We start from the raw sequence: 23,149 nt of genomic DNA, 5'->3' as shown, positions 1-23,149 counted from the left end.
TATTTATTTAATTAAATCCCCCTATTCGTCTTTTAAATAAATTAAATAAAACATTTATTTAAATCATTATCCCCACCCCACTTGCATTTTCCTACAAATGCAACTTGCACACATTTTGAAATAAATGAATTTTTATTTTAAATAAAATCCTATTTTCCCTCACCCACCAAATCCACTTGCAAAATCTAATCCCCTTCTAGATTCTTCTAACCCCTTCCTAATTAAATCCATCCCCTAATTATTGTCACATTCCTAAGCAAAAGGGAGTCACTTCTCAAATGGCCCAAAGTCTTGGATAACCATTGAAGGTTTTCAACCTTAAACCACCAAAAACCCCAAAGTCTTTGAAAACCATTAAAGGCTTCCAACTTTCAACCACTTAATCCACAAAGTCTCCAATAACCATTAATGGTTAACCCAAACCCTCCTACATGGTTAAAACATTTGTTTTGACTCAACCTCTACCCAACCCAAGGGTCTCATCAGGTCATTAATGCTTTGACCATGATTATCTCTTAATCATTTGCACAAAGGTTTATCCTTGGATTAACTCCTAATCCAGTGGGTAATCCTAATTTAGGCTTGACCCTTAGCCTTTAGATAACCATGAGGTCTTCTCAGGCCTTTAATGCCTCCAACCTCTTCTTTCAACCCAACCCTATGTTGACACTTGTCACCATGTCATTGGTGCAAATTGTGCACATGGATCCCCAACTTTCAAGCTTGACCCTTGATTAAACCTTTCAATCCTGGCCATCCATTGCTCCATTTTTCCTATAAATAGAGCCCATTCCTTCATAATCCAGATCCTGAAAACTTGTAAGCATTTAGACTATAGCCATTTTAGAGAGCATTTAGCATAGCATAACTAAATCTTGTCTTTTTGGTAAAATCAATCATTTTAGCATTAAAAATAGCTTTTCATTTCATGTTTGGAGCTATTCTACAAATCTCAATCCTCCATAAGCATCCATAGTGCAAAAAGCTGCTGAGAGCTACACTATTTTGGAACTTGGAGAGGAGAGGAACAAGGGAGAAAGGAGCTAATATCGTGTTAAGAGATAGTTGGAGATATCTCATTGTCTTACTTCTTTAGTTAGATTCATTAACATGTTTTTAGTGTCTCCTTTGGAATGCCTTCATGTTTTAGTTTTTGATTGATTAACTCTAACATCTTGTGTGTTTTGTGTTGTTTGATCTTAAACTAACTATTTTGTGCCATTTAGGAGGGCATCATTTGGTGAACCCGACGTGAATCGAACACACAACCTTCTGATCATTTTTTTTTGAAATTAACATTTTGCTTGTTGAAATTGCCACACAGGTCGCGCTTCGGCGCAATTGAACGCGTTTTAGCGCTGTTGCAACAATTTCTTTTAGCGCTATTGATCCTAAGATAGCGCTATTGAAAATGTTTCAGCGCTATTGGAAACATTCTAGCGCTATTGTCACAGTTTCAGCGCTATTGACACACTTCTAGCGCTTTTGTCTTCTCGGATTTTTCTCTTCTTTCAGCGCTACCATTTAAATTAGCGCTTCTGCTAACGCAGACTAGCGCTATTATATGAATCAGCGCTTCTGCAAAAACACAGAATAGCGCTATTGCGACAGAGTGTCGCCCAAATTGACTTGTAACCAAAATATCAAAATTTAGGCTTGTGGAAGCCCCCCCTTTGAGCATTGATTTAATTAACTTGTTTCTTTTCTTTGTGCAGGTTAACAACACAACAAAAATCACAAAAAAAAATAAAATTTTTTCATTTAGTGCTTAAAAAGAACTTAAAAACACAAAAATAGTTTTTCATTGTTTTCTAGTTAGGCCTCATTTTCTTTGGTGCTTAAAATTAACAAACACAAAATTTGATTTCATTGCATCAATTGGGACCTAAAATTTACAATCCACATTTCAAAAATTTGGTGCAAATAAAACTAACAAACCACTTGTTTTTGATTGATTTTTGACAAACAAATTTTCCTTCAAAGCAAAACGTGTTTTTCATTAAGTTGACCAAGATTTTCAAAATTCTAGATTACAAAACACATTGCCTTTGAAGTTAAAAAGAACACCATGGCTGTTGGAGCAACATCTCCAAATAGTTAGATCATCTTTGCAAATGTTGGATTAAAAAGAACAAGTGAATTTTGTGTTTGGCACGCTTGTGCAAAAAAGTCAGTCGAGTGGACCTACTTCTAACACACACTATCCTCTCCCTTGGCTCTCGTGGTCCTAGGTGCAAGAGAAAAGTGTTAGTAACGCTCACATTTTATCTTTTTAAGAGAGGCCTGCCAAGGGATCGATACTCTTGGGAACGACCTCGAGCAGTAAATCCTTCGAGCCGCTATAGAAATCAGGTGAGAGCGAAAGCTGTAGCCTTGGGTATAGCTGTTCCTACAGTGTAACTGGCCGAAAGGACAATGGGCCCCACCACCAGTTACAAGGCTCTTAAGTGAGTCACTGCAGAATGAACTTATGTCCAAAGCCATCGAACATGACTAAACACCTTTAAGTAGTAGCCTACCTGTTCTATTGATTGAGGATATTTGAGGTATAATTTAGTGCAAGAGCATAGAAGGTTTTGCTCCCAAGATACTCACCATACATATTTCCTTGAGTAGAAACATAGCTTTTTGAAAAGTCACTTGTGGCTTGATAAAAGTGGTGACTCCCCCATCATAGGGATCATCTATTTGTTATGCTCGTGCAAGACTTAGTATATCACATCCTTACCTGCCACGGCGGGATTCATAAGGTATGTAGTACCAAAGTTGAAGAAATATCAAGATGTGGGCTAAATTTATCACAACTGGCCATTTGACCTCAGGGATAAAAAGTGTTTGAAGTGTGTTCGTTTTACAGACCTAGTGCAAATTGAGCCGACTTTAGGCTTTGGAACTACACCTTAAAATACATCTAAAGGAAGGGTCAGAAACAAGTCCAAGGATTGGGTTGATCTAGACCCATACTCATTTGTGCCTTTAAGGCTACAATCTTGTGTTTGTGTGCTTGCTTTGTTTTCTTGTCAAAGAAAAATCAGAAAATCACTTCCCAAAAACAAAGTATTCATCCAACATTTCTCAAAAACAAAAGTACCAAAAACAAAGTGCAAACAACAAAGAGTCAAATTTTATGACCATTCTTCACATCTTGCGAAAGAAGAAGTGTCATCAGAATATCACCTTGAAAAGGAGACCACTAAGCTCAAAGGCTTTAATCAAAAGGAGGAAATTCTTCTATCTAAATAGACAAATCTTTGTCTCACATAGAATCTTTCTACATCGCATGCGTCTATACCTTCAAGGAAAAACAAACGAATTTGATTCTGAATCATTGAACTGCAGAGCTTTTATGCAATATAGAGCTTTGAGTTATCACAAAAACCAAGGAGGAAAGATTAATCCCAATTTCTTCCCAAACATCTGTATCACCTACAACACAGCTCGAGAAATACCTCCAACACCTGAAAGGGAAGAGATAGAGTTTGTCCCATTTGTAACACAAAGTTTTTATTGAAGTTGAAAACATTTTCATCCATCATCTCACTCATACATCATCACTTCATCATCAATCCGTCCCAACTCTCAAAACATTAAGAGGTTCTTGTCCCAAGTTCTCTTTTAGATATTGCTTGAAATCAAACACATCACATCACTTTTTAGATTGTTTCTACATCTAGGATAAGCTCATCCTAAGAGACACATCTACGCAGGTTAAAACTAGTTCATGAGTGAATCCTCTCATTACTAGGTAGTCAAAATCTGTAACACATCTCAGATTTCTCTACACCTTATCACATCCAAAATCATCAAAACAAACAAGCAATTCAAAGAAAGAATTCTGGTTACATTTACCTTTAGAGTGCTAGAGATCTACAATCCACTAATCATCCATCTTTCATCGAACAACTCATCATCATCTTCAATCAACTTCAACACAAACTTGCAAACAAAATGGCTCAAACCCGATCGCGATCAAGGCAACGCGAAATAGAAATTGAGGAAGAAGAGGACAACCTCAATGAATTTCAAGAAGCACTTGGAGGAAATGTAAATGATGAAAACCCAAGTAGTCCCACTCCTTCAACAATCGAAAGGGTTCAGCATAACCCTCACTTTAACAGATTATTTGATGAAATTCTCAGGAGCAATGCGGATGCTCACTTCTTAAGACTTGCTCAAGAAGGAGCCAAACTCCCCTCAGACTTTGATCTTGCCCAATTAAGACAAGCATCAGAAAGACAAAGTCGCCATGAGGAGGAAAGGCGTAGAGATCCCATCAGATATAACATCCCTCGAGGTAACCCACCACCTCCTCCTCCAAATGAAATGGAGATGTTGCGGCAACAAGTTGAGAATCTCGCCCAACAACTTCATAGTGGTGTTAAGACCAATCAATTCTCACTTAACGACATCTGTCCCTATCCATTTGATAGGAATCTTTATATGCCACCCTTTCCACGCGGGTTCAAAACACCAAAATTCGAAAAATATAGAGGAAAGGGAGATCCCCGTGATCATGTTCGAGAATTTCATTCCGCTTGTCTTGAAGTCGCATATGAAGACACATACCTAATGCGCCTTTTTCCCCAAAGTTTGGGAGGAACAACCACATCATGGTTTTCCTGACTACCAGGTGGCATACGAACATTTGAGGAACTCATCCAGAAGTTCCTATCTCATTACTCTTATAATATTGAATGCGACATCACCATGGCTGATCTATGCAACACCAAACAAAAACTAGGTGAATTATTCTCAGTATTCCTGCAACGATGGCGCCAAATGTCTAGCAGACATTCTCTTCAGTTACCTGAACGAGAACTAGTGGAAATTTTCATTTCCAACTTAAACGAAGAAATGGAATTTCACCTGGATGTCAAAGACACAGACTCTTTTAACGATATGATCACCAAGGGTATAAAATGTGAAAGGGCACTCATCAAAAAGGACTCATCAAAATCTTTAATGAACCCAAAGATGGTCCTCGCCCGCACTTCAATAGTGATAAACTGAACTTCTGGAACAAGAATAAGAATATCGTCAATGATGGAGTTGTGGATACTCGAACTATCCAAAATGCACAACCTGTGGTTCGGTTTGCAGGACAAAATCCTCCACCTCAAAATAACACAAATGTTCCTCCTAATCAAGGTCGCATCACATCTCATGATGAACCAAGACCTCATCCACAAAAACAAAAATGCACATACACTCCCTTAGGGGAACCCATTGAAATAGTGATGCGACAACTCATTTCTCAGAATTTGATCACTCTACCTAAGCTATCCAACTATGAGCCGCAAGTTAAACCGGCATGGTGGAGAGATACCGAACACTGTGAGTTCCATCAAGGAAGAGGACACAAGACAAGTAATTGTCACCGATTGAAAGATCTCATTCAGGATCTTATTGACCGAGGAGAAATTGAAATTGAAGGGCATGACCCAAAAACGACCAATAATGATCATCAGATGTTCAAGAATCCACTTCCATCGCAAGATCAAAGGGGTCCTTCCACTTCCAGACGAGGCACTGATACCACTGATTATACGCAGGCTGCGTATAATTATACTGTAAATCACCTGTATGATGCCAGTGAACAAATTGCAACCATAACCTTCAAAAATCCCACCTCAAATTGCAATGTTGTTACATGTCGTGGCAAGGTCACCATCAAGGCAGCTCCACAAGGCACCACCTCCATCCCAAAGCAGTACAATCTTGTGGAACAATTAGACAAAATGCCTGCGCTCATATCCATTTTAGAGCTATTACGTCTGTCACCCTCTCATAAAACAATCTTGGATCAAGCACTCCAAGAAGCGTCAGTCCCTGCAAACCTGAACACGGACCAATTTCAAGCCATGGTTGGAAATCTAAAGTCATCACCTTGTCTCACTTTTTCCGAAAGTGACAACTCTTCGTTCCAACAACCTCATAACGCCTCACTCCACATTGAAGGCTTTGTCAACCAACACAGGATCAAGCGAGTCTTGATTGATAATGGAGCAGGCCTAAACATTTGTACACTACAGTTGGTCACAGCATTGGGATATGCAATAGAATCAGTGGATCCTCGCAAGAAGATCACCATCAAGGCCTATGATGATGCAGAGCGTTCATCCAAAGGAGCTGTGGTACTACCAATCCGAGTGGGCCCTGTGGTAAAGCATATCATTTGTCAGGTTCTGGACCTTCCTCTGCCATATAATCTATTATTAGGGAGACCTTGGATACATGCCATGCAAGCCGTTCCATCTACCTACCATCAATGTATCAAGTTCCCACATAATGGTGCAGAGATCACAATCCTGGGCGATGCAAATCCCTTTGCATTTTGCCATAATATCAGCCATCAACCAGAGATTACTGTTCCTAATAATAGGGAAGCCATTTCCTCCACATCATATGTAAATCCCGCCTCTCTTGCAAGTTCAAACACTCCTATACCCAAGCAAGAAAAGCTTAAGATGAAAGTCGCAGAGGAAGGTCCTAGAGAATACAACTTGAGTCAGCTCTTTTGTGTGGGACAAATGCCCGCTTCTCCTAGAACACATGGTAAACCACAGCAGTTACTCCAGCAACCACTAATCATGCCTGCATGTGCCTTGACGCCTTTCATCCTTGGAAAGAGTCAAGAGGAAGAGACACAAGATGAGGACCTAGCGGAATGGATCTATAAAGATCCCATCACCATTGATAAACCGCGAGTTACACTTACTACAGAACAATATGGCAAAGGCCTCCTCATTATGCAAAGAATGGGATATGATGGTCAGAGTGCTTTGGGATACTGCAAACAAGGACGACATGAACCTCTGCTACCAGAATTCAAGCCCAAAGGTAATATAGGCCTAGGCTTTGAAAAAGAGATCCTTCCTAAACTCAGATTCAAAGGAAAACCCAACAAACCATTTTGCCCACCTACTGCAAAGAGGACACCTTTTATAATCAAAGCACCATCAAGCACTATCCCCACTGCCCCATCGAGGCTCATGACTCCACTGCAACCATCACTAGTGCCAAACATCCCACCAAATGAACCAGTAATCCCATCAACAGCACCCATAGCAGCAGCAACTATATTAGAACCCGCAGCAGCATCTATGGCACCAGCCATTCCAACAGAAGCCACTAAATCAACACTGCCGATACTTCCTATGCCAGATTCTTTTATCCCCATCAAACTTCCTGTAGCACCGATCACTACAAAGGTACATCAACCAATCACACCTGCCATATTTAACTCCAAAGACATCCCAGTATGGTATAGCAATCAGATGCTAGAGAGTGATTCAGAGACCGACTCACATGAGTGGGAATTCGATTCAGTGCAACTTAATACTTCAGATGAGGAAGACACATCACCACCTCCACCCCGCAAAGACATCCCTGTCTACGGAGAAGCACAGATAAAGACCACTTGGGTACCTGAGCTGGAAACATCTTCCACAGACCCTACGTCTCATCCTACGCCTGATTCTGACAGGGAGAGTACCATCAACGACCTTCACCACACTGTCTTAACCCTCACTGATACCTCTAATGAACTTAACCTAATCGATGAAGTAATGCCCATTATCCACCCTGAACTCATCGAATGGAACCAACCAAATCCCCCATGTCTTGACCTCTTCCAGAATGATGAGGCTATCATTGACTTTTTGGAATTAAGGGATAATCTACCAAGCGGGGATCACAAAGCTGGATTCGACATTGAACTTAATAGCGCAGCATACTTCGAGGCGGATGCCAAACCTTTCAGCTGCAAAAATATAACAATAAAACATGGATCTTCCAGTGAAAACCACACTGTGGCACTGTTTGATCTGACAACAGTAAAAAGAAAGAGCGTATCCAACGGTGAAAACCTCTCTGAGGCGCTTGAGGATGAAGGGTTTGACATTCTCCCTGCTAGTTCACAACATGAATGATCCACGATTCTTATCGAGGAAACCAATGAATACAATGTGGGGACTCCTGAAAATCCTCATATCATACATCTGGCATCTCTTCTCACTCCAGAGGAACAGCCTAAGTTTATCAAGTTCTTCCAAAAGCGTCAGATCAACTTCGCATGGTCATATGCAGACATGCCTAGGCTTGATCCTGATTTAGTCATGCATCACCTCACCGTAGCAGAAGGAACCAAACCTGTCAAACAGAAGCTTCGTAAGATGCATCCTCAGATTGCAGTGCTAGTCAAAACAGAACTCAAGAAACTCTTGGATGTTGGTTTCATTAGACCAATTGATTATGCAGAATGGATCTCCAATATTGTGCCTGTCGGAAAACCAAAAGGGGGCATCCGCATTTGTACTGACTTCAGAGATCTGAATAAGGCTTGTCCTAAGGATGACTTCCCCCTACCAAATATCGACATCATAGTGGATTTGACAGCAGGACGTGCCATGCTTTCACTCATGGATGGCTTTTCAGGATACAATCAAATAAAGATCGCACCAGAGGACCAACATAAAATAGCCTTCACATGTCCATGGGGCACATATTGCTGGAATGTAATGCCTTTCGGTCTAAAGAATGCAGGAGCGACCTATCAAAGAGCAATGACCACCATCTTCCATGACATGATGCATACTATGATGGAAGATTATGTGGATGATTTACTAGCAAAATCACTTACTAGAGAAGGACATCTCCACATCTTAGATAAAATCTTTGATAGACTGGAACAATACCATGTTCGACTCAACCCAAAGAAATGTGTCTTTGGAGTAACCTCCGGGAAGCTTCTAGGATACATTGTCTCAAGCAAAGGTATTAAGGTCGACCCAGCAAAGGTAAAAGCAATCATGGACATGCCACCACCAAAGAATATCAGTCAGCTAAGGACACTACAAGGACGGCTTCAATCCATCCGAAGATTCATTGCACAATTGGCTGATAAGTGTCACCCATTCACACACCTGCTACACAAGAACATACGCTTTCAATGGGATGACAGATGCCAGCAAGCATTTCAGGCACTTAAAAACTATCTCATGAATCCACCATTGCTGATCCCACCAGATCCAAGTAGACCATTGTTACTTTATATCTCAGCGATAAGTACAGCACTGGGTGTGCTACTGGCACAACATAATGCAAAAGGAAAAGAGTGTGCTATTTACTATATCTCTCACACACTGGTGGGCTATGAACTCAATTACACGCCTATTGAGCGAGCTTGCCTAGCAGTAATCTTAGCAGCCACTAAACTGAGGCACTATCTATTGACACACAAGGTGCAACTCATTGCAAAGATTGATCCACTCAAGTACTTACTCAGCAAAGCAGCATTGACAGGTCGCTTGGCCAAATGGGTAATGATTCTAAGTGAATTTGACATTGAGTATGTGGACCGTAAAGCTATCAAAATTTCAAGTTATTGCAGATCAGTTGGCCGATGCACCTCTCATAGGCGATCATCCTCTCATTTCCAATTTTCCAGATGAAGAGATATTCATGATCATAGAAGTACAACCATGGAAACTATATTTTGATGGTTCATACACTAGGCACAGCTCGGGGGCAGGCATTCTGTTTATCACACCTCAAGGTGACAGCATCCTGAAGTCTTACAGGCTCACATTTCCATGCACAAACAACATAGTAGAGTATGAGGCCTTGATCATAGGACTCAGGTTAGCCGTACAATGGAAATTACAAGAACTACAAGTATATGGCGATTCCCAACTAGTCATTCGACAAGCAACAGATGAATATCAGACCAAGGATGATAAACTCATGCCATATAAGCAAATGGTGGACAGTCTCAAGACATCATTCACTACTATCACTTTTGAGCAGATACCAAGAGATCAGAATCGAGCTGCTGACGCCATGGCTACCATCGCATCTCTCCTAGATCTTCCACAAAATTCAACATGCTACGAGTTCTTGGTAGAACAGCTTTGGATTCCCGCTTATGATATCCCCGAATCCAAAATGATATGTTGCCTTGTTGGTTCCGAATCCCCATGGTACGGTGAGTTCTACACCTATCTCCGTGATCACACCCTTCCTCCCAACCAATTAAATAACCAACGTAAAACCTTCATTCGCCAAACTGCTCGATATACCATTATTGCCGAAACCCTATACCGATGTAGTCTTGATGGTACTCTCCTTCGATGTCTGGAACAAGATGAGATAACAAAGGTTTTGGGAGAGGTACATGAAGGAATTTGCGGGACTCACTCAAGTGGTCCATCACTAGCCAAGAAGATCATGCGAGCTGGATACTATTGGCCATCGATGGAAAAGGACTCCTACTACTTTGTCAGGAAATGCAAGAAATGTCAAGTTCATGGCGACCTAATACATGCACCAGCACAGGAACTGCAACCAATCACAACACCATGGCCTTTTTGTCAATGGGGCCTTGACCTTGTGGGTAAGATTCACCCATCTTCATCCAATGGCCACAAATTCATTATTACCACCACCGAATATTTCACCAAGTGGATCGAAGCTGTTCCACTTACCCAAGTCACCAGCAAGCAGATCGCCTCATTCATCCTCAATTACATCATCTGCCGGTATGGTGTACCCATGTCCATCATCACAGATAACAGTCTCCCTTTCAAAAATCAGGATGTCCGTGAACTTTGTGAGAAATTTCATATCCAACACCGCTTTTCTACTCCCTATTACCCACAAGGCAATGGTCAGGCCGAAGCATCCAATAAAAACATATTAAGAATCCTAAAGAAGACAGTCAATGATGCCAGTCGTGATTGGCATGTTCAATTGAATCCAGCGCTATGGGCATATCGAACTAGCATTCGAACCCCTACAGGTGCAACTCCTTATTCATTAGTCTATGGTGCTGAAGCTATCTTACCTATTGAGGTCGAGATACCATCATTACGGGTTTCCTTGCATAATATGATAGATGATGAAGCATACAGAGTATCCCGTCTTCAGGACTTGAAGTTACTTGATGAGAAGCGGCAAGCTGCATACAATCACCTCAAAGCCTATTAGTAGCGCATGAGTAGAAGCTACAATCACCGAGTTAGATCTCGTACATTTGAGGTAGGTGATCTTGTTCTTCGCGAAAATCCTCGCAACCAACCAAACAGAGAACATCAAGGCAAGTTTGAATCAAACTGGTTGGGCCCATATGTTGTCACTGCTGTATTCGGGTCCGGGGCATATCAGTTGGCTACATCAGCCAGAGAACCGCTCGCAGATCCAATCAATAGCATGCACCTCAAACAGTTTTATACCTAAGGTGTACAGAGCATCAGGCTCCCCTGCATACCAGAAAATACCAAAAACATTCAGAAAATGTCCTGAAGAAAATACAAAAACATTCAAAAAAGTAAAGAAAAATCATGCATCCAAACGGTGAACAACCACTCCAGTGGCACCTTGGGTAAGTGCGATGGTGAAAACCTGGCAAACAGGCACCACTCGTGAAGGCAATGGCTCCAGTATCTTTCAGGCTTGTTGCGATCACATTCATGCACACACGCATCCATCCATCCAAACCATGGCTTGTTATTTGACCTGCAATTAAGAAAGTACTCCATGCGTCTAGCATCCCACCTTTTCATAGTCAGGTCTACAAAATGGGGGCAATACCCTTATCCTATTGATGGAAGTGGATTCTACATTGTCTTATATGTCATTACGCTCTTCATTCAGGCAATCATCAGCAAAATCCAAAAACATTCAAAAATGACTCTCAAAATACCAAAAACATTCAAAATTGTTTCACAAAATCCAAAAACATCGAAAAACCCATCAAAAATCACACAAAAACATGGCAACACCTTGTACATATTTATCCGATCAGATACAAAATAAACATTGACAAACTACTCACAAAATGACCACTTACCAAACGACCACACAATCAACATCCAACAAATCAGAAACTGTCTTTAAAAACAAGGATGCATCCTTCCTTATCCAAAACAAAGACAAGATGACATTTTCTTTGACAAGAAAATTCTGTTAGGCTATCAAATACTTGGTTGATTTGTGAGTACAATCATTTGTTTATCTGTATCAGGATCCTTTTAGCATTGTTTTGTGTCATTTACGCATTATTTCCGATGAAGTTCTGGGGCATGTACTAATGGTGTCTACGTGGGAAGTTCACCAAGCTACGTGATCTTATGCCAAATACAGTCATAGATCACTACGGCTTGCTGACTACAGTGTATATCTTGACCATATGGGCATGAACCATTACCAAGGATCCTTATTCTTTATTCTTTATGTATATATTGTTTGTTTGCAGGTACAATGCTCATTCTTTGGTTCCTCTTCCTCCAAATTGGATAAAGGTTTTATTTTCTTAGTACGGTATGAACTTGTCTCAGGATCTGATCAGCCTAAGATCAAGGAGGACGATCCAAGTCATGCACAAAAGGAGATAATCCTTGTCTGTTCCGCAAGCAATACTTTGGTCGACTTGACCCTTATATCAAGCCGTTTGTATTAACTTGCTATATTAAAATCCATGAAAGAAATACTCAGGTCATCTTGAATTATTGTGTCAAGATGCTTGTATTCTCTTCCAACATTTTAAAGCTCAATGATGAAAATAGAGCACTATGGATCGTCATTTCACCTCATCTGTTTATATCTTGCATTTCGTTGCGTATCCCCCATCCATTCATTCATATGTAGGCTTTTACATGCAACAAATGATTAAATAAAAGTTGGTCTTGGATACAATCACGACCGAGTACTCTGATACATCATCAATGCATCATGCAAAGTCTTAAAAACCTTGCATTCCTCATGATCATATCATCATCACATTTAGGTGCATCTTGCATTACGTCCATTCATGTCATTTTTCAAAACATTGCATATAGTTCATTATTGACATTACTTTTCATTTAAAAATCATTTTCATCAATCATAAGTAATTAGATTCATTCATGGGATAAAATTGTCTTTGGTTGTATTACATCATTTAATAAGCATTCATTTCATATCAATTATCCATTATCATGTTATTAATCTTTTTATCATTTATCATCTGCATACATTTCTTTATAGTTAAAAGGTGCATTCATTCATTACTAAGTATTTTATTATGCTCATCGTAAGCTTCATTCACCTTGCATTCATTATCATTACATTAAGCTGCAGTTATTATACCCATTAGTTATAGTATCATCCCACTTTCATATTTAATGCATTTTAGATTCATAAGACCATTTGTTTACAAAACATTGGTTCATACCATTTCATATATCCATTTTACGTACGCATTCATTTACACATCATCATATACACATTTGTACTTTACATTTTGTTTCTCCATATTACATTCATCTAAAACACATCTAGATGCATATTCATACATAACATCATTCATCTAAACCATTGCATTAACATCATCACATAAATCATCTTATCATTGCATAGCAATAGGAAACACTATAAATCCTGTTCATGCATCAAGCATAAGCATATATCCTCATCATGGCATTCCATACATAAAGCATTACATCACAAATCAAATACATCAATAAACATATCATCCTGCATTCATATGTCAGTATCTCACATCATAAATCATCATAAAAACATGCATAAAAGAAACATCTCGTATACATCTAAGCAATAAATCATCATCATGCATAAACATCCATACATCATCACATGCATAATCATCACAATATGGGATCTCCTCATATATATCATCTCATATATCAGAGTACAATGAAGTCTACAAAATTGGCTACCAAAGAGCCATCCAAGATACAGTCCAAAAATAGACAATGATACAATACATGTATGCAAAAATGCTCTCTCAAATGCCGCTCTGGCCAGATGCTGTACCTGCACCACCCCTACCTGCTCCACCACTGGTGCCCGCACCACCTGATCCATCTCTCCGTGGAGGCCTCATCAAATCCACACTCCCTCCTGCATCCCCTGATCTCTCCTGCCGTAGAGGACCCATCACACCCCCACTGCTCTGCATCCTCTGTGATCGCTCAGATCTCGTCTGCCGCATCTGGGTATAACTGAGAGCTCGCTGACTGAATGGCACAACCTGCTCCTATAAACCTCGCCAATACTCTATCTCAGCCTGTGCTCGCCCAAACTGCCTCATAATCTCCCCTGTAGGACCCTGTGCTCCTACTCCCGCTTGGACTCTCTCCTACAGCTCCGCCAATCTCTCCACTGCAGTATCTCTCTCCCGCAGCACCACTGTTAGCTCTGACTCACGTGCAAATAGCTGCACATCCCTAGCTGCTACCTCTGCCTCTAATCTCTCCACCCGGGTCTGCAAATAACCTATCATATGCTCCCGCAGATCCCCAGTAGCTCCCTCCCCCATGTCCATGGCTACCGCACCTGTATCACCCCCTCCACTAGGTCCCTCCCCTGCACCACCCTCCCCTGCACTTGTAGCCATCGGGATCTCTCTCTCCATCCCCCTCCCACTCAGCTGCACTCCTCCCTGCATCAAAGGTCCTTGTGATATCTGCAGAGGTAGTCCACCTCTCCCTCTCCGCTGCCTCGACATCCCCAAACCTCCTCCACCTCCTCCACCACCTCCTACTCCACCTCCTCCACCTCCTCCTCCATCTCCTCCACCTCCATCTCCTCCACCACCTCCATCTCCACCTCCTCCTCCTCCTCCTCCTCGACCTCCTACTCTCCGTCCTCGTCCCCGTCCTCTCTTATCCTCAAATGCTGGGATCGGCTCAGCTGGGTCTGATATCCGCAGGATCGGGTGTGCCGCCCGATACTGTGTATACTCTGCTGTCACACCTGCATCCACGACCCTCGGTTGTAAGTCCCATGGCCTCGCCTGCAGTGTCCGAAACTCTGCCAGTGCCTGATCATACGGTAGCACTAGACCCCATGCATACTGCTCTCGGATCACTCATGCATACTCCCCTGATCCACTAGGCAGTCCCTGCTGCCGTCCAAACTGCCTCATCACCCGTCCTGGCACCTGTCTCTCCACATGATAAGAGGTCCTCCCAATGAGGAATCGGGTCATGAAGCAATACGGTAATGCCTCTGCATCATCCTCCCATGGCTCACACTCCAAGTATGGCCGTCAGATCACTGCATCCAAATCATCTAATGCCCGCCGCCACCACTCTACCTTCCCCGAGTGGGGCTGGCTCATCATCCCACTATACATAAACATATAGGGCTGGTTCACGGCTCGGAATCTCAGACTCACTGGTCGAGTCACTGGTAAGTGCTCCCATGCCCACACATGCAGCAACGTCATGCCCACTGCTAGAGACCCCCACCCTCTGTACACTACCTCGTGTAACTCCTGATACATGTGTGCTAATACGCACGGCCCCCAGGCATATCGGGTCCCCTCAGTCATCATCATCTCTATCATCTGTCTCCATCCCACCGCCAATCCATGTGACCGCCTGTCGGGACACAGAAGACCTCCGACGATCCCTGACAATACTGCTGGAAGGGGCTCATATAGTGCCGCTATGTCCTCCCATGCGATCGAGCCATCATCAATGTATACATCCTCATCAAATATCCGCTGACAAGACACCATCCTCCAGGATCTATCATATGTCACCAGCTGCCCCCAAATCGGAATCCGAAGGATACGCCACACGTCCTCTAAAGTCACCGTCATCTCGCCCTGAGCTAGATGGAACGTGCATGTCTCACTGTGCCATCGCTCTACCAATGTTGTGATCAGGCCGTGATTCATCTGAATCACGGGCATATGCATCACCTCGTAGAGGCCAGTAGCCGCAATACAATCAATCTCTATTTGCGTTAATCGATCCCGCAATCCCTGTGTCGCGGGGTGGCGCTCGCGTAACTGCAACACGCACAGATCCTCTTGAACATAATCATTCAACCACCCATCAGTTGTTTTGTTATCAAAATTTCTTAAGTTTAAACCTAGACTATCATCAGATACTTTGATCAAGTATCTTCGGGTCTCAACAGGTAAGCAATCATGGCCGCCTAGACTTCAACAGGCATTTATCCTAACAAATGACCTAAGTCTCATCGGGCTGCTATGGTTCAAAACAACTCCCACTTCACCTCGCCATCCATCAATCGTTAGGCATCAGGAGATTTATTTTGTCCAAAACTGGGGCATCTCATCATCCTAAGGCAACAGCGCTATTTTATCTTCAATAGCGCTAATTATACACAATAGTGCTACAACCACATCAATAGCGCTCAAAAATCTCTACAATAGCGCTACAAAAACCAAAAGCGCTAAAACTGCTATACAATAGTGCTATTCCGAGCCAATAGCGTTCAATTAACCCTACGATAGCGCTAATTTTCCAAAAGCGCTACAACTTGCCTGCAAAAGCGCTAATTAATAGCAAAAGCGCTCAAACTAGCCTACAAAAGCGCTATTGCGGCACCATAGCGCTAATTCATGGAGCAAAAGCGCTAAAAACCTAGTTCCAGCGCTCTTGCTCCGACTTGACTTGGACTCAGCTAAAACCATATTAAAAATGCATGAAAAGACAGTTTTTGAATTTGCGTACCGCTGGTCCATAGTCGGCTGGGCGTTGGAATTGTCGCACTCGCTCAAATTGGTGCTCGGTGATCGGAAACGGCATCGTAGCTCCTCCTTGCTCCTCCAAATGTCACTGTCAGAGCTCAAGTTTTCAAATGGTCGCGGTCAAAAATGATCCTATTTTCACCCCTTTCACCCCATTTATACCCCTGTCGTCACTGTAACTTCGCCCCGCTCATCGCCGTGGTCCCCGTGAACTTCCTGAGCCCCCCATTTCTCCATGTTTCCCCCAATTTTTTCTATTTTTCCCCAGTATACCTAACTTCTTCTCTTCTACCACCCTGCCAATTTTCATTCTTTTTTGAGAGATCGCCCGATTTTCCGAAATTTTTTGGCCTATCTCTTGAGGGGGCATACCACCCATTAAATTTACATTTTATGGGGCATTTCTTCACACCCATTTTTCTTTCTTTGAAACGACGCGATAAACTGCACCGTCTCAAAGAGGGGCAAATGTAGTCACATAAATCTGTCCATTTTAATTAAATGAATATTTCGTATTTATTTGATTAAAAATCCACTAGCCACCAATTAATTAAATTAATATTTAATTAATTCATCCCCGAACATTCTTCTATTAATTAAATAAATTATTCAATTTATTTTAATTAATTCATTAAACCAAATACAAATCAATTAAATAAATAAAATCTATTTATTTAATTAAATCCCCCTATTCGTCTTTTAAATAAATTAAATAAAACATTTATTTAAATCATTATCCCCACCCCACTTGCATTTTCCTACAAATGCAACTTGCACACATTTTGAAATAAATGAATTTTTATTTTAAATAAAATCCTATTTTCCCTCACCCACCAAATCCACTTGCAAAATCTAATCCCCTTCTAGATTCTTCTAACCCCTTCCTAATTAAATCCATCCCCTAATTATTGTCACATTCCTAAGCAAAAGGGAGTCACTTCTCAAATGGCCCAAAGTCTTGGATAACCATTGAAGGTTTTCAACCTTAAACCACCAAAAACCCCAAAGTCTTTGAAAACCATTAAAGGCTTCCAACTTTCAACCACTTAATCCACAAAGTCTCCAATAACCATTAATGGTTAACCCAAACCCTCCTACATGGTTAAAACATTTGTTTTGACTCAACCTCTACCCAACCCAAGGGTCTCATCAGGTCATTAATGCTTTGACCATGATTATCTCTTAATCATTTGCACAAAGGTTTATCCTTGGATTAACTCCTAATCCAGTGGGTAATCCTAATTTAGGCTTGACCCTTAGCCTTTAGATAACCATGAGGTCTTCTCAGGCCTTTAATGCCTCCAACCTCTTCTTTCAACCCAACCCTATGTTGACACTTGTCACCATGTCATTGGTGCAAATTGTGCACATGGATCCCCAACTTTCAAGCTTGACCCTTGATTAAACCTTTCAATCCTGGCCATCCATTGCTCCATTTTTCCTATAAATAGAGCCCATTCCTTCATAATCCAGATCTTGAAAACTTGTAAGCATTTAGACTATAGCCATTTTAGAGAGCATTTAGCATAGCATAACTAAATCTTGTCTTTTTGGTAAAATCAATCATTTTAGCATTAAAAATAGCTTTTCATTTCATGTTTGGAGCTATTCTACAAATCTCAATCCTCCATAAGCATCCATAGTGCAAAAAGCTGCTGAGAGCTACACTATTTTGGAACTTGGAGAGGAGAGGAACAAGGGAGAAAGGAGCTAATATCGTGTTAAGAGATAGTTGGAGATATCTCATTGTCTTACTTCTTTAGTTAGATTCATTAACATGTTTTTAGTGTCTCCTTTGGAATGCCTTCATGTTTTAGTTTTTGATTGATTAACTCTAACATCTTGTGTGTTTTGTGTTGTTTGATCTTAAACTAACTATTTTGTGCCATTTAGGAGGGCATCAAGTTGAAAAAATATTTTCATATTTTTTAAGTTTTTCTAGACATTAGTAAATGGCATTTTTTGAAGGCCTTCAGGGCATTTTTAGCTCTTGAAAGTGGCACATCTTCTTTCAGATTTTTGCCTACAACTCTTGGAGACCTTTCCAACGAGTTAAATGGCTCATAATTTTGAGTCGTGTGCAGAACGTTATGCCTAGTTAAAGTTAGGATAAATTTTATATAGTTTTTTGAAAAATTACATAGTTTTAGATTTTATTATGTAAATAAACTTGATATGACTGTTGGTTTTTCGGTTCTCAAGGAGTTGTTGGTGACCCTTGGAATCCCTTGGACTACTATATGTTAGATTTTTAAATTGAACACAATACTTTTTGGCTTGCTTCAATTCTAAGCTCTCTTGATCATGTAACAACATTGTCATCTGAATCCATAATTTGGATCATACGGAGATAGCCCTAAGTGCTGCAACATCGACGACTATGGGAGTGGGATTGGATATTGTGCCGTCACATGCTAGCAACCACCTTCTATTACCTTTGCCTCATCAAAATAAATTGAATTGAAGGGTTTTTTGTTTGTCTGTTTAAGAAGGATACTTACAATCCTTGTTCATTTGTTTCAACCATTATTTTCGCTATGTGGCTACTATCCAACAAGTTAAAATTGTTGTTTCAAAATATTTGACTATATATATCTTATCTTATCTTGTTCATGTTTCAATCTTTTATTGAAATAGGTTCTTTATCGAATTATATCTCCACCTCCATATATTTATAATGTGGAGTAGAATTCTATTTTTCACATAGTCACATAGGTGACATTTTCAAACACTAATACAGGGCACAAGTGAATTATTGAGGTTTGGAGATAATTATATTGATCAATATGTTTTCTATAAGATGGGATTTTAATTAGAAAAAGATCCAAACATTCTATTTGTGTTACTTTTATGAAGAGAATTATAACTCTAAATTCTTAAAATAGAAAATGGTCAAATAGATCAAAGAGCTTATATCCATAGACATATTTATGTGGTTAGTGTTGGACACATTGGTTTTATGAACGAATGATTGCACTATCCCCCTTTCTTGAGTAATAGATTTTATTTTGCTTGTGTCCAAGGCAGTGACTTTATCAAATGCCTATTTACACTACTAGCTATGTACTTGTACTCATGTTATGGCTTGACAAGGTAAATACTTTGTTCTCATGACAATGTTTCTCTCATGGATAGAAATAACTTCATATAAATAAATGTATTATTAATGTTTATAGGCATTATTAAAACCTTATTTACATATCCACACAATTTTCTTCTTACATAGTACCCTTTTGTAGAAAAAATGCCACTTCTTGTTTTGGAAACATTAAGGGCCCAAATATTCTTGTTACGCCCTCTAAAAGATAAGTGCAAGATCTATAAACCTTCATAGAATTATCACATATCTACTCATATAATTGATTGCTAATGGATTGATGGATGCATTAGATAAAGTTCTGATATTAATATTTTCTTGTTGTTTCAAATAGAAAATGGATGTGTTAGGTAGCTAATTGATCTTTGGATAGATATACAATCTATATAGAGAGGCCCCACCACATATGCAAGCTAGCACATATATTAAGAGGAAATGTGTAGAGAAAATCATATTTATAAATATTCTCACAAGAAGCAGTTTCCTCCACTATTTCATTCATTGTAATGTTCTATTTGGCTAGGTTACTAGAATCGACTAATAGCACAAGAAGATCAAGGAGACAAATCCCATCTCCTTTTGTTTGTTGGGGGGTTGTGGAAAAAAATAAATAACCATAATTTTAGAGATCAACCTCTCACTTCATCACATAATTTTTGAGAGCTTCATACTATGATTTGTTCTTCAATGTCAACTCACCTCTCACTATATGATACTCTCTCTTTTTAAAGATCGTCACATTGTACTTGAGATAAACTTCCAACAAGATAAGTTACATGTTCAAGCAACTCCATGTTAGCCTTAACATTGTAAAAATACCAAGTATTTCAACCATCATACCATAACATATACTTACCTATCCCAACTCACCTATCTAGTAGGTGTATTCTCTTGGAGTCTCAACTAGGTCTCATTTTCACATTTCATCAACACCTTTCATTCATAGGTCTCTCAACTCACCTAACCAACCTTCCACCCAAGGTTATCAAACTCTCTCCATGACACAACTCTTCCTTGTCTCATCACAAGACTCAATGCCAACATACATCCCTCTAGGTTACTCCCTATTCTCAAAACTCCATCCTCTCAAGAACAACTCTTACTAGGTCTTTAATTTGTTCATACACCCAACACCCCTTGACAAACACATATATACCACCCAAAGTATCATATGGCAACTCTATTGGGGCAATATTTCATAGATAACACCAAGATTTATCCCTCCCAACCACCCTACAACACAATAAGGACCCTGTTGCTGTAACAGTGTTCATAGTGACAAACAACACTAAACTCAACAATACACTTTCTTCCCAAGTCTGAAATATGCAATGTTCCTATTCACTGTTAAATGGTGACAGTCATATAAGGGTTTAGGACAATTATTTATCCTCACAATTATATAGGTTCTTTGGGTCTTCAATCACTTGGAATATATGTAATATGTCCCTACACACTCAACAAAACCTTTACTTGCCTCCTCACAATCAAACTTGGCATTCTCATACCCCCAATCCTCCTTCATTTTCAGTTTTAACAGTCTGAGACTCCATAACAATCATCAAAACTTAATGAGGCACTTGTGAACTTGATTATCTATCCCTACACACTTAAAAATATAAATACATATACTTATACACATTTGTGCCCATTTGTGGGCTTATTGGCCATTAAATACAAAAATATTGCATTTCTAAATTCACTGTTTATCCTAGGACATGGTTTAATAGTTTTTACAAAATTTATTGTTTCTCCTTCAATACTTAGTTAAATCGAATGAAATAAAAGGAATAATAAACTAGATTCATTTCCCTTCAATGCCAAATTAGTATCAATGACAGATCAATAAGTTTTAATGGTGAACAAAGGGCATGTAAAGACTATAATGTGGTGATTCCCTTAATTAAGTGTAGGAATTTGTCAAATTTTATTGATATTGCTTCACACACACCATCAGCAACCTTGAATGACTGATGCAAGCCCTTTATATATGTGTTCTAAGCCTCCTCATTGGTTACAACCCCCTTTTAAATTTGTATTACTAACTAACACCTAATTACTCTCATGATGCAAAAGTTGCTTTGAGCATTTTTTGACAATGTGAGCAATTTTGCAAATTTTAACTTCTAAACCCAGCCTATGATTTTGAATGACTCAAAATGACACAAATAGGTCTAGATAGACATGAAAGGACCTTTGGAACCAACTTTTACATTATTACATCAATTTGAAAATTTGCTTTGACAACATTTTGACAATATGATAATTTTAACTCTTATGACCCCCAAACCAATTCAAAGACTCACTATTTGGCCTTATTACATCATTCATGATTAATCATAATATTATTGAACTTATTAGGTATCCTTTGTGCCATTATTACATATTTAGACCTAAAGACCCCCTATTAGGTCCATTAGGACTCATGATTCCATTCATACTTCCTATTACATTCAAATGCCTCATTACATCATGTTTAGGTCCTTTGGACCATTGACCACATTGATCATGCCATAGTGGCTTCCTCAACCTCCATGTCTCATTGGGTGCTCCTGTACCACAGAACCATTGCTCTAACTTGGTAAAAAACAAAGTTAATTCATTACACTTCACCCTCCAATCCTTTATTAGACATTTTTGATCTATTTTCTTAATGAGAAGAAACTTGAAACAGTGCATGAAACGTGTCTGTCATGGAAATTTGCAATTAACAAGTTCCAAAACACAAAGTTTTATTGATTTCATTATGGTGTTCTTCAAGGTGTCTCCTTCCTTCTTCCTTTACACTGCCCTCTTGTCACAAATTTCCCTACCTTTGTCCTCCTTCATATTGTTGTATCATTAAAATTAGCATCGAACACTTAATAAAGGTTCATCTTTTGTTAGAATTGTTAATAAAAGTTCATCCTTGTTTACAATTCTTGCAGTTTTCGTATATTTAATGTTTTATGTATTTAATGTATTATTCTTTAGGTTTTGTCAATGTTCTTATGCAAATGCCACCTCATCCGAGGTTAGCCCCACTTGTATTGCCGATTGCAATATCGACAACATGCATCATGTAGACATCATCTACTGCACGTCATGTTGACTCGGCCACTATTGGTAGATCCCTCTTTTTCTCTCTCTTTTGTTACATGTTTATTTCCCTTGAAGTGTTCTTTCTTGGGGGCATTTCATAGTGGATTCATTTTCTGCAGTGGGATATGCACATGAGGATGCGCCAAAGGCAACTACTAGTGATAGCATGCCATCATTTCATGGATCTTCTTGTATTGCTAGTACTGGAACGCTATAGGCCACATTGGTGGTGAGCAACGAAGAGTTGATTCCCTTAAAGATACAAAAGGTTCCAGGTACTTTAAAATTATTATTATATATAGTATATTTGTAATTTACTTATTGATCACTCATTTTAGACTAATGATCCCATGATTTTTTTGTAGGAAATGATATTTTTTATAAAAATCTTAATGGAATTGCATTACATATATCTAGGCCCACCATAGGTAAAAGGTGAAACATAATATGTGAACTAACCCTAA

Source organism: Cryptomeria japonica, chromosome 11 (assembly GCF_030272615.1).
Source record: "Cryptomeria japonica chromosome 11, Sugi_1.0, whole genome shotgun sequence".
Taxonomy (NCBI): domain Eukaryota; kingdom Viridiplantae; phylum Streptophyta; class Pinopsida; order Cupressales; family Cupressaceae; genus Cryptomeria; species Cryptomeria japonica.
The sequence above is the reverse complement of the archived record's forward strand: the minus strand, read 5'-3'. Positions refer to the sequence as shown.